Genomic DNA, 14,485 nt, shown 5'->3' with positions numbered 1-14,485 from the left:
TGAGTAGACTGCTTATTGGCCAGCTCATACTGCTCTGGAGGATGACCTAATCCTCTATGAGGAAATAGCATCTCTGTTTGAGATACGGTTTTTGAAGTGTTTTTCTCCAATTTATGCTTTGGCCACAAATACGAGTACAGGATGAGTCAACAACATTATTTGGGTATGAGTTAACAGAATATGAACTTTTAAAAGTGAGATTTTCACTGGACAGTTACTTTAAGAGCACATTTTCTCTCAGAGTCATGGGAAAATGTGCAGAATTGCAGCACATTAGCTTTAAAACTGCCAGATTTTCTCTGACGTATGACAAAATGTGTAGAATAGGATTATAAAACTGCATATTTTTCTCTCTGCCCCATGGCAAAATTAGTTGAAATTCAGGAAGTTAGTTGTTATTCCACCAAAAACAAAACAAGCACTTACACTGTGTTTTGAAAATACCCCTCCGTCTACCCCTCAAAATACCTCTCCGTCTACCCCTCAAAATACCCCTCCGTCTACCCCTCAAAATACCCCTCAATAGAGGCATAATAAGTAATGTCAAACTGTGTATAAATAATACAATTATAAAAAATAAATCCCCCACAATATCTACACCACAATTTCGCCCTTGGCATCGGCCATCACCCGTGAGTAGGTAGGCTTCATCTTCATCATTGGCTGAGTCAGTGCCACTGAACAGTTTATTTAATAGCCCACTGTAGCCTATACTGTATATTCCTCCAAATATTGTACCATCCGTGTGTCTCTTCATTGGCCTGGGCTATTGTTTGCATTTAAGGCCAGTTTTTTTTTATTGCTATCAGTTTGTCACTGACAGAGTAGCCACTGATTTTGGTCATTTGTGTGCAATGCGTTTATAAAAGGCAAAACAAAATAGATCCTGCACAAAAAAAAATCCATGTGTGGAAATCCTAAAAATGCGTTTTCTCAACTTTATGCCACTATGCAAATTAGATTATAGATGCATGCAATGGTTTATTATAAAGGGAATCTTTTTATTTGTGTGTCTGTGCGTGCTTACAGTACATTCGTAACTGACTGACTGTGCCTTCCTTTGTGTCTGTCTTGCTCATTTTCTCTTTTCGCAGCCCAACAGTATACTTAATTACCATGACTGTTTCAATCCCTCATGCCCATTGATCTAATCCTGCGCTCAGGCAATCCAATTTCTCTCTAACAGTTGGCATCAATGCACAACAGTAATGCGATCTTTCACTGGTGTTTTTATGTGTTCCCAGAGATGTATTGTCACAGTGAAAAAGAGACAAAGCGAATGGCACAGTGTTCTGAGAGGATGAAAAACGGAAATGTAAAAAAACGAGCTACCTACCGCAGCGTAACAAAGATATATTTTCTCACTTTTCAAGGGACTCTATTGAAAAACCATGGAGCTATCAAATTGCCATTTATCTTTTGAATTACTCTTTTACCTAAATTGGTTTCACTGGAAATCTGCCTTCATCATGTTGTTTCCCTCAGACAAACCTATTAGTTTTGCTAACCTATCCCTTTAGAACCTGTTGTTGGCTATATTAACTTTGGCTGCACATTATACGTTACCTTTCTGTGACAATTAAAATAAGTTTGTATTTCCTACCCATGCTTTCTCACAATGACATGATTTCAGCATTACAGCATAAGGGAAATTGGCAATGCTTCACAATTGTTTAAAAGCATTTGAATTTATACATGAACTGAACACCTCCCTCTGCATCTGGATCCTGGATCCTAGGGTGCAAGACAAAGGAGCTGATCGTAAACGGAGGGCCGAGCCCGCCCCCCATTCACATCGACAGGGCCGAGCTCCCTGCCATCCAGGACCTCTATACCACCTAGTCATAGACTGTTCTCTCTGCTACTGCACAGCAAGCGGTACCGATGTACCAAGTCTGGAACCAACAGAACCCTGAACAGCTTCGAACCCCAAGCCACAAGACTACTAAGTAGTTAATCCAGGTAGCTATTTGGTAAACTATTTAATTATCTGCATTGACCCTTTTTGCACTAACTTTTTTGACTCAAGCTGCTGCTACTGTTTATTAGCTATCCAGTTGCCTAGTCACTTTATTCCTAGTTATATGTACATATCTACCTCAATTACCATGTACTACACTCTAAAAACTAGGGGTTCAACAAGGGTTCTTCTAAGATCCTCAAAGATCTTTGAAGAACCTTACGGTTCTTGACACTGAAAATTGCCCCCAAAAGGTGCTTCTAAGAACCCCATAGGAGGTGGGGGTTCTTGCAGGAACCTAACTGCCCAACTGAAACATTTGGATTTGAATTTCAAAGGACAGCAGGTGCAGGCACTTAACTGAAAAATGTAAAGATCTCCTCAATTTAAGGTAAGGTTTGTCCCTTGTATGATCTAAATTGATATTGTTTTATGATGATACCATCTATCTTTTCATATTTGTGCAAATCTTACTAAAACAGAAAATGGACACAATTCCATGGATATCAATCAATAAAGAGGTAAGAATATATATGCTATAAGAATATGTTGAAGGCTAGCTGTATGGGGGTGCAGATGACTGAACTGCTCACTTTTGTGTCTGTGTCTGCAGGTATACAGACGAGGAGGCATACAAAGGTATGTCAATTGGTATTGGTATGTTATGTAGATCACATGTACCATCCTCCTCCCTTACCTCTTCAATGAAAATCCCATAGGCCTCTACATTATGGACATGGTATGTGTATGAAAACCATTCTCAAAACAGTTTTTTTCATTCACATTTACCACAAAAACCAAGGTATGAATACTGTATGAATACATGTTTTGTTAATCATCTATATAATTACATTTTTTTTGGATTCACAGACGTCACCCTCCCTACACCTCTGAATATAACAGGAAACCTGTTTGATCACCATGCACTGAAAAATAATTCTGGCTATGGATACGGAGAACATCAACACATTAACACCAACATGCCAGAGGATATACCCATTGGACTTGGGGCTCTGCTGGGAGTTTACCTCATATTTTGATTTTTTAATTCTGCTTTGCTACTAAAATCATAATAAACACTGACAACTCAAATATTGTGTTATTGTTATGCGTATTATTAATAATAATAATACAACTATTAGGGGGGAGGGTAGTTCAAAAATGAACTCCAAAAGGTTCTTCAAAAGGTTCTTCGAGGATCCATACAAAGGGTTCTTCGAAGAACTTATAGGGGTTCCCCCACAGTTTCAATTTGAAGCACCCATAAAGGATACTCCAGGAACCTTTTCTTTTTAGAATGTATAGTGATTTTATTTTATTCAGGGTAAACAGAAATGCTTGTACACAAAATACAGTCAAATTGATCACAGCAGTCTTGATGAAATTGATCACACAGTCTTTAGTGTGCTACATTTACTATCATCATATATTAAAATATTGAATTACTTTGACATATTTAATTATGTTATATTACGCTAAGTTCCCTATGGTGGACAGAACGTGTTACCACATTACATAGACTAACGTTTTCACCACTCAAGAATTACAGGAAATGCACATCCTTTTTACCTGAGATTGGTGATGTCACTATTAAAGTTTATGGTCATCATGATCTCACAAAATCGATTGCTTAAAACACATCAAAATCCAGTGTTTTTGTCATACGTGCCAGTCCGTAGTGGGACTTAGAGCGCAGTTGTGCTCTCCTCCCATAAAAAGCCTCACATGAATTCATGGATTTGAGGGTTAAGGCATGTTTCAAATGAAAGCCAACCCCTGTTGCTATTTAGAACAATATGGTGTAATTGCACACCGTAATTCAGGGCGTTTCTTGATATGGGTATTCTTGATATGGGTATTCCCATTGGTGCCTGCCATTGGTCGGTCCATTGATACCTGCTATTGGTCAGTTCCACACTGATTATATCAACAAGTCTTCCGGATTTCAAATATAATTTTATTTGTCACATGCGCCAAATACAACTGGTGTAGACTTTACAGTTAAATGCTTGCTTAAGAGCCCTTCCCAACGATGCAGAGATTAAAAATAATAATAAATATAACATACACAAGAATGGATAATTTATACCGGGAGTACCAGTACCAGATCAATGTGCAGAGGTACAAGGTATCTGAGGTAGATATGTACATGAAGGCAGGGTAAAGTGACTAGGCATCAGGATAGATCATAATAAGAGTAAAATAAAGAACAGAGTGACAGCAGAAAATTATGAGTGTTAAAGTCTGTGTGTGTGTGTGTGTGAGTGTGCGTGTGTGTAATGTGTATGCATGTGTGTTTGTGTTGTGTTGGTATGCGTGTGTGTGTTTTATGTGTATGTAGTGTATGTGAATGTGTGTGGATTTTGTGTGTGAGTGTCAATGTAGTGTATATGAGTGAGCGGGTGTTATGACGAGTTTCTCTGGTATCTAATACTTCAGGATCCACTTAGATGGAGAGTTGGTTCAGAGTCATTTAATTATTACAGTACTGGATTCGCATGACAAGCGGTACGGGCGTAGCCTATTGTCATCCGAATGACTTACATAGAAAACCACTCAGTTTATATACGGCTTTGCAAGCTAATTCCATCCAACAGTTGCCAACCATTATTGAGTGTCACTCCCAACAACAATAGTATCATCTTGCAACCCAGTCAGCTCGCACCCTAATAAGGATATTCCATCACATACTCATTCTAAGATTAACCCAAGTGGCCCCCAAGCTATCTTGGCACGCAGACCTTCTGGCACCCACCAGTGACAGAAATAATTACATGGAATTTCCTCATCCTCCCAATCCTTATGCTGCTCATAAGGTCAAAGACATTAACAAATACTGTATAAAAATACGGCAATAATATCAGCATGTATATGGTGTGTATATATAGTCTAGTGAATGTGCGTAGGGTCAGTGCAAGATAGAGTCAATGCAGATAGTTTGAGTAAAATTAATTGACTATTTAGCAGTCTGGCTATTTAGCAGTCTTATGGCTTGTGGGTAGAAGCTGTCTCGGAGCCTGTTGGTCCGAGAGCCAATGCTCCGGTACCGTTTGCCGGACAGTAGCAGAGTGAACAGTCTATGGCTTGGGTGGCTGGAGTCTTTGGCAATTTTCGGGCCTTTCTCTGATACGACATGTACTGGGCTGTCTGCACCACCCTCTGTAGCGTTTGACGTTGATGTGGATGGGGGCGTGCTCTCCCCTCTTTCTCCTGTAGTCCACGATCAGCTCGTTTTCCAATGTTGAAAAAGCACTAAGTAGCGTTTGACGTCGATGTGGATGGGGGCGTGCTCTCCCCTCTTTCTCCTATAGTCCACGATCAGCTCCTTTTCCAATGTTGAAAAAGCACTAATTTTAAAGGAATGCTTTAGATAAGATAGGAATTGCATTTTACTTTGCATGACTGGCTGTGGATGGCACATGATGCAAAACTATTTATCAGAATGAGCATTTTGTACCGCCATGAAACAGCACTAATAAACTAGACATTTACTCTTGTCCAACACCTCAAAATGGTATTGCATAGCCTACAACAAACATATTCGACTGTAAAAATAGTCAACAGAGTTGACAGTAATCAAGTTTATTGAATGACCATTCAAAGTTTAAAACATTACCACAGTCTAACACTGACAAAACTAAACTAAAATTAGTGAATTTCTGGAAAATGAGAGGTTATAACTCTGGTGGCTTCAGCTATCCTCAGCTAGAAACCTCACAATCTTAAAACATGATCTCTACCAGTGATGTAGTGGTAAACTCTGATCGCCATCCATGGCGAATAAAGTAACTCTCCCTATACTTTCAATGTATTTTTCCACAAAAGGTGTGTAAACATTCTCACAAAATACAAAAGGTACGTAAACTGTGTTTACCCTCCACTACACCACTGATATATACACTATAAGCACTAGTTATGACTAATACTGAGATTCGTGGTGACGCAGGGAGCCAGAAAATGCACTCACCTACCTGGCATGGTACATTATTAGCTCTCATGCATACAGACCTCTCTAGTGTCATCAGAAACAAACAAACACATTAGTATTATTATATACTGTATAATACATTTTATTTTAAGGGCTTTTCAAGACAACCAAAGTCACTTGACACCAAAAGGCTCAGCCAACTTTATTACTTCAGTCAAATCACGTCAAACTGCAATCAGTTCACACAGACGCTTGGATCAGTATCCCCTCCTCACGGAGAGAGGGAGGGAGTCAGAGAAAGAGGAAGAGAGAAGGAGAGACACATAGACTACCATTGCTGTTCCCTTTTCCTATGATGACGTTATTGCTTGCAGTCTGGTGTCTCTTAGGTGTATCTAGTCAAAGTGCAACAATAGCATCTGGATCAGAGGAACGTAATACATACAAAACAGTCATAACCTTCAAAACAGAGAGATGTATTTGGTTTAGCCCAGACCCCCCACACACTCCCCAAGCTCCCATTCACAGATAGATCGCTCAGTATCAGGAGAATACATACCAACAACTGACCTAAAACGACATATTATACGCTATGCAGTACGTATTGTGAATAAACACCAGTGACATCACAGGGTCAGAGGTGATGAACTGGTTTGGAATGCTGCTACAGACTGAACTCTGACCAACAGGGCCACGATCTCATATCCTATTGAATGTTTAGAGAACTAATGAGAGAAGGGAATGAGAGGAGAAGAGGAGGGAGGAAGGACGTTAGAAAGAAAATAAGGGAAGGAAGAAGAAAGACAAAATAAAACATTTATTTGAGAACTTGGACCACCTTTGTGTGTGTGTGTGTTGGTGAAGATGTGTGTACCTTGATCTCCTCCACAGAAGCAATGTTGTTGGACAACACGCATTCCTTTACCATAGTGATGGGGTCACTCTTACTCTGCACTTCCTGGATCTCCTCATGGGTACGGTATCTACAGGAAGTTACAGTGCCTTGCAAAAGTATTCACCCCCCTTGGCGTTTTTCCTATTTTGTTGCATTACAACCTGTAATTTAAATGGATTTTTATTTGGATTTCATGTAATGGACATACACAAAATAGTCCAAATTGGTGAAGTGAAATGAAAAAAATAATTTGTTTCAAAAAATTCTAAAAAATAAATAATAGAAAAGTGGTGCGTGCATATGTATTCACCCCCTTTGCTATGAAGCCCCAAAATAAGATCTGATGCAACCAATTACCTTCAGAAGTCACATAATTAGTTAAATAAAGTCCACCTGTGTGCAATCTAAGTGTCACATGATCTGTCACATGATCTCAGTATCTGCAACACCACTAAGCAAGGGGCACCACCAATCAAGCGGCACCATGAAGACCAAGGAGCTCGCCAAACAGGTCAGGGACACAATTGTGGAGAAGTACAGATCAGGGTTGGGTTATAAAAAAATATCTGAAACTTTGAACATACCACGGAGCACCATTAAATCCATTATTAAAAAATTGAAAGAATATGGCACCACAACAAACCTGCCAAGAGAGGGCCACCCACCAAAGCTCACGGACCAGGCAAGGAGGGCATTAATCAGAGAGGCAACAAAGAGACCAAAGATAACCGTGAAGGGGCTGCAAAGCTCCACAGCGGAGATTGGAGTATCTGTCCATAGGACCACTTTAAGCCATACACTCCACAGAGCTGGGCTTTACGGAAGAGTGGCCAGAAAAAAGCCATTGGTTAAAGAAACAATTAAGCAAACACGTTTAGTGTTCGCCAAAAAGCATGTGGGAGATTCCCCAAACATATGGAAGAAGGTACTCTGGTCAGATGAGACAAAAATTTAGCTCAAGTTTTCTGTTTTTTGGTCTTATTTCTTGTTTGTTTCACAAGAAAAAATATTTTGCATCTTCAAAGTGGTAGGCATGTTGTGAAAAATCAAATGATACAAAAACCCCAAAAATCAATTTTAATTCCAGGTTGTAAGGCAACAAAATAGGAAAAATGCCAAGGGTGGTGAATACTTTCGCAAGCCACTGTACATCACACACAGGAAGAGGGATTAGACCTGATTAACAGGATTCAGCTCTAGCCCTTGGTCGATGAAAGAGAGAGAGAGAGAGAGACAGAGCCCTGGAAAGGAAGTGGTACTAGAGTATTGGGATGCATCCCAAAGCAACACTGCACTACACTGAGGGGTGTCTAGACAGGCTATAATAGGGAGGTGGGTAAGGCTAAAACAAAACAGAGATAGAGAGAGATTGAGTAGCAGCTGCTGCTGAAAAAATGATCCCCAGGAGAGAAGAGGGCTTGAAAACGCAATTGAATTGACCAAAATCATTTCTGGGACATGTGGAACAATTTAAGCACGACAAAGCCACAATAATTAGCCATACAAGATGAAGGAATTTGGAAAACTTACAAGACTTACAACATAACCAATTAGAAATTCAAGAAAAATTGAACATCCTTGAATTAGTCATCAAAAACAACCAAAATCCATTAGATTACCCAATAACCCAACAAGAACTACATGAAAAGCTAAAATCTATCAAACCAAAGAAGGCTTGTGGTCTAGATAACATCAGAAATGAAATGCTGAAAAACAGCACACCTGAGTTGCAAAATGCTATGCTTAAATTGTTCAACATGGTACTAACTTCTGGCTGCTTTCCTGATGTCTGGAACCAGGGGCTCATCTTCCCTATCCACAAAAGTGGAGACAAATCAGACCCCAATAATTACAGGGGAATATGCGTAAACAGCAACTTGGGAAAGGTTTTCTGTAGCATTTTGAATTCAAGAATTCAAACCTTTCTTCAATAAAAAAATGTAATAAGTAAATGTCAAATTGGCTTTCTCCCCATCCATCACACTACTGACCATATATACACCTTACACACACGAATTAATAAACACGTCCACCAAAAGAAAGAGTGCAACATCTTATTGACTTTAAATAAGCATTCGATTCTATTTGGCACGAAGGGCTATTCTTCAAAATTCTCCAAAGTGGGCTTGGTCGTAAGGTGTATGACTTAATCAAATGTATGCACACAGAAAACAAGTGTGCAATAAAAAATTTAAATGAAAGAACAGAACACCAACAAAAGAATGTCTTCAACAGAACCTTAACATTCTACAGAAATAATGCCATAATTGGGCCCTGGCTGTAAAAAATTTTTTTTACGAACATCATGATTTTCCAGAAAAAACCCAGATGTCAGAAACACAAATATAAATTCACCCTGAACAACACCATAATTGAACACACTAAAAATTACTCATACATTGGTCTGATCATATCTGCATCGAGAAACTTTAATATGGCAGTGAATGCACACAAAGAAAAAGCCTGCAGAGCATTGTATGCAATTAAAATGAAATTATTCAAAATCAACATCCCAATTAGAATTTGGACCAAAATATTTGACAGCGTAATCCTACCAATAGCTCTTTACAGAACTAAGGTTTGGGGGCCACTCAATAAACTGGACTTTAAAATGTGGGACAAACATCCAATTGAAGCCCTACATGCAGAATTCTGTGGGAAAATTCTACAAGTCCAAAGAAATACACCAACTAATGCATGTAGGGCAGAATTGGACTGCTTTCCAATGGTAATGAAAGTACAAAAAAGATCATAACATTTTTGCCTACACCTAAATTAAAATCCAAATTCAAGTCTCAAATTTAAAGCACTTCAAACCCAAGAGCTGAGCCCAGAAACGAGTCCTCTCAGTCAGCTGGTGTTGGACCTAACCAACCAAGCAGACACCAGCACTGCTTCAAAATAAATAATTCAAATAAACAAAATCATGAACCAATCAAAGGACTCATATTTACAACATTGGAAAAACTAAACAAAATCCCAAAGCCGACTAAATTGCTATCAGGCTCTGAACATAGAATATGAATTGGCTGATTATCTCTACTCTGACCACCAATTGGCAATAGAAACCGGCAGACATAAAAAGACATGGCTACCCAAAGAGGAGCGTGTATGTGGTCACTGCAAGACAGGGGAGGTAGAAACAGAGATGCACTTTCTCCTTTACTGTGATAAATATAAAATATTCACAGAAATTACTACATTTATTTCAAATTTTAACTTATTAAAACAAAAAATAGTCATGGGCAAAGGAGCAACGGCTCCTCTTGCAGCCAAATATGTATTTGCATGCCATAGCCTGAGGGACACTGAATAATAACATCTGCATAGTAAACAGTAACTTACTTATTATTATAATTATTATTATTGTTGTTATTACTATTATTATTATTATTATTGTTATTACTATTACTATTGTTATTACTATTATTATTATGGTTGCGATTATTATTCTAAATAGTAGTGGTACGGGTAGTAGGGGTGATGGTACTGATAGCAGTTTAATGATGGTGGTGGTGGTAGTAGTAGTAATGATGATGGTAGTTGTAGTACTGATGTAATGGTGAGGATGACAGTTAGTTATAAGTTAGTTATAGTTTCATTTTCCATGTTTAGCCTTTTATATTTATTATATTTATACTATTTACTGTTACCATGTCATTGTTGTTATTGTTTTTATTTTTTTATTATTATTATTTACTACCATTTTATATTATTATTTGTTATTCTTTATTATTTTATTACAATGTATATTGTATACATTGTTGCTTTGGCAATATTGACACAATGTTTTTCATGCCAAAAAGCAGCTTGAATTTGAATTTGAGAGAGGAGGTATTGGTTTGGGTGGGTGGGGAGTGAGTGAGTAAAGGGGTAGAGAGGGACTGGGGGTCAGGTGACAGTCACAGGGTCAGAGATCACTTCTTACCGCTCATGCTCTGTCCATGGTAACGTTAGGTCTCCAGCTCCATGACAATAGGACCCTGCCAGAGAGGTTTCCAAACGAAGAGACTCAAGAAGGTAGCCAACACCGCCTTGACACTGCTGAATAGCCTGATCAGGGATTTATTTTGGAGCAGCAGTTTCTCAGCATCTTCCTAAATCTATGCTCTCTGGCCCTGCAGCACACCAGGAGTACCAGGAGTGGTTAAACACTCTTCAAGCTCTTAAAACAGTTATAACTTTCCCATCTCTGCACCAATCAGAACTCCTCTTCTCCAGCTCTACAACCAATCATAGCTAACCTTCCAGGCTCTGCAGTGGTCTGCAGCGATCTTGATGGCCTCCCTCACACACAGAATGTCCATTGTGTGTGTCCTACATTGAGGCCAGTGCTAGCAGAGGACCTCTCTACAGACGTCCCCATGCCGAACATGTTGTTCTCACATATGAAGATACACAGCAGGTTCTACAGAGCCGCCATGTTGAAAGACTCAAAAGATCTGGCCGTGATTGGACAAGAGGAAGAGAGTCGATGATGATGATTCGATAAATAGATAGAACAATAGATAGGACAAATATAGAACATTACATAGATAGAACAAGTCTCACCTGGTTGGCTGCTCCATCTCCATACATCATTACACACACCTGGTTTTTGCCCTGGTACTGACAGACTAGGGCCACACCTGCCCCCAATGGAACCTGTAGACACTGTGATGTCACGAGAGGCTGTGTCCTGGAGGGACGTTACATCCCCCTGAGGTGGCTGCAAACCCAGACAGCTATGGCTCCATCTGCTGGTATGGTCGGGAACTCCACCCCTCTATGGCCAATCTTCCCACGCAGCTGAAACAAATGAGGAGCTGATGAGCTGAAGGTTTGGGAAGGGAAGAGACACACTGAGGGAGTGTGTGGGGGGTGAAGAGACACAGTCTCCAACCTGGGCTCTCTGGAGGACAAGAGTGCTGCACGTCCACTTCCATGAGGAATATAAGGATTTGGAGATACTTACCTTTGGGAAATACTCACCTTTGGATATATGCACCTGTGGAAATACGTGAGAGACATTTGGAAGGACTTTTTGCTGGGTTGGCCACTAGCTGCAACGTGGACTACAGTAAGGCTGGGGAAAAGTTATCTGAGCGAGTGAGAATTATGATTTTGGATGTGGAAGAGACATCCCTGAACTGTTAACCCTTAAAGAGCCACAAGAGAACAGAATTTTGTTATATTTTCGTTCATTTCCCAAGACCTATAATAAAATCCTTGTTTTGTTTGAACCTTGTCTCCTTGCACTACTTGAGCAATCCCGCTGAAAGCTGTGTAGCCTCTCGTGACGTCACAACACACACACACACACACACACACACACACACACACTGAGAAAGTAGTCTTCACAGTGAGAATGTATCTTCCCTAAATCCTAAACGTAAAGCTAGAGTCCTTCATTGAAACACTAACTTTGCCTCTGTTAGAAGCTGAGGGATGGGCCTGGAGAAATGTAACCATTCTCAAATTCATAGACATAGAGCTATGGATGCAAGGACTGACCATCCATGATATCAACATTATAGTTTTAACCATGTTTTGAAGCTATACATTGTTTTTTTTACAATTACTTTGTTTACAAACAATGGAGTAATCAAATTATATTTTGGGTTCTGATGGGGTAAGACAATTGATAAGCTAATGAAGCATTTATAAGTTACATTGTTCAAGAATCAATGTCTATGCACTGAGTTTACCAAAAATTAGGAACACCTTCCTGATGTTGCCCACAGGACAGCCTCAATTCGTCGGGGCATGGACTCTACAAGGTTTCAAAAGCATTCCACAGAGATGCTGGCCCATGTTGACTCCAATGTATCCCACAGTTGTGTTAAGTTGGCTGGATGTCCTTTGGGTGGTGGACTGTTCTTGATACACATGGGAAACTGTTTAGCATGAGAAACCCAGCAGCGTTGCAGTTCATGACACATTCAAAATGGTCCACCTGGCACCTACTACCATAACCCGTTCAAAGACACTTACATATTTTGTCTTGCCCATTCACCCTCTGAATGGCACACATACACATATCCATGTCTCAATTGTATCAAGGCTTAAAAATCCTTCTTTAACCGGTCTCCTCCCCTTCATCTACACTTATTGAAGTGGATTCAACAGCTGACATTAAAAAGGGATCATAGCGTTCATCTGGATTCACCTGGTCAGTCCATGTCAGTCTATGTCGTGTTCCTAATGTTTTGTACACTCGTGTATATCAATAATTTTACAGTCCACAAATTTGTAGCACCAATCCCAGATTGCCCCTTTAAATAAACACAGTAAAATAGCTTTAGGCATACACATCATCATATTATGTAAAGTGACCCCATACCTCCATATCTCACCACTGTTTTATTTTCACTCTGTAAATGAGTCACAATAGTTGAATCATTTGCTGACCATTTCTTCGCAAAACGTTTCAGCTGTACAGTCCTGTGTTTCGGCACTGTGCACAGCTTCAGGATCTATACCCGACTTTAGTACCATAACATCCTGCCGAGTGAGGGATGTAAACATTATCACCATATGCACATATCAAAGCACTGTCAGGATAATGCATACAACAGATGCCTTAGTATTTCATATGTTTGTCTTGTAGCGAATACAAAATACAGTTGGCACAAAATGCTGATGACAGTGTACAACTTAATCTAATTAGCTACAGTTGAAATCAGTTTAAAATCTCTAGCGTACATCAGCTGACCGACTACAGCCTCGTGGCATTTGACTTGTACTCTTCGGGAACGTTAATGTCAACATCAATTAGCTAGCTATCTATCTTCTTACACAACAGCTAACCTCTTCCATTTAAAAATGATGGAGGCCACTGTGTTCTTGGGGAAATAAGGTATTTCAGTTTTTTATTTTTAATGCATTTGCAAAGTTTTCTAAAAACCTGTTTTCACTTCGTTATTATGGGGTATTTCTAAAAACCTGTTTTCACTTTGTCATTATGGGGTATTGCTGAGGGGAAAAAATGATTTAATCAATTTTAGAATTAGGCTGTAACGTAACAAAATGTGGAAAATGTCAAGGGGTCTGAATACTTTCCGAAGGCACTGTATATGGAAGGACTTACCGACATTGTCAAAATCGAATGACTGCATCTTTCTTTGTCGATAGAAATATGCACTTAAAAGAAACTGATGGGGTAGAATACCCAAGTTAATTGAGGTTTGTCTGTTCTACTTTGGTTTAAATCTTTTTTTTATTTTTTATTCAGCAGATGCCGCATCCTCAGCACCCCTACTTCCTGCATCTATGCCCCCCAGGGTTAAATTCCTCCCTCCTGTAATTCTCACAGAAACCACTTTATGTCACAAATTTGTTTAAACACTTTACTTGGATGCCACTAGTCTTGAACAACAACAAATGTAATTGGTCTCATCTCAACTTTTTAAGTCACTCCAACAAAACGATTTTGAGATACATAGATCTAATATATATATATTATCTAATGAAGTTACATTTATAAACGTTTTTATATATACCATTAAGGGAGCCATTTGGTTACAGAGAAAAATGTTACCAGTTTTTAATAAAGTGGTCAAATTTAAAGTGAGTATGTTTTGGCCTGAACATTTCTCTTAATGGGGGCGTTTTCCCCCAAGTTACCCTATTAGTTTTACAAATGTAGCCTATATATTTTACAGTCATGGGGTTAACGGAGAGATTCAGACATCTGCCCCCAGAGCAACACTGAGACATTCCA

The 14,485-nt window shown here is 39.3% G+C and overlaps 1 pseudogene; it reads right to left on the bottom strand.

Moving 5' to 3' along the window:
* Nucleotides 1–6,514: 6,514 nt before the first annotated feature.
* Nucleotides 6,515–13,858, bottom strand: LOC121556950 (annotated as a pseudogene).
* Nucleotides 13,859–14,485: the final 627 nt, after the last annotated feature.

This window comes from Coregonus clupeaformis, chromosome 5 (assembly GCF_020615455.1).
Source record: "Coregonus clupeaformis isolate EN_2021a chromosome 5, ASM2061545v1, whole genome shotgun sequence".
NCBI lineage: Eukaryota > Metazoa > Chordata > Actinopteri > Salmoniformes > Salmonidae > Coregonus > Coregonus clupeaformis.
This window is presented reverse-complemented; position numbering and strand designations above follow the sequence as displayed.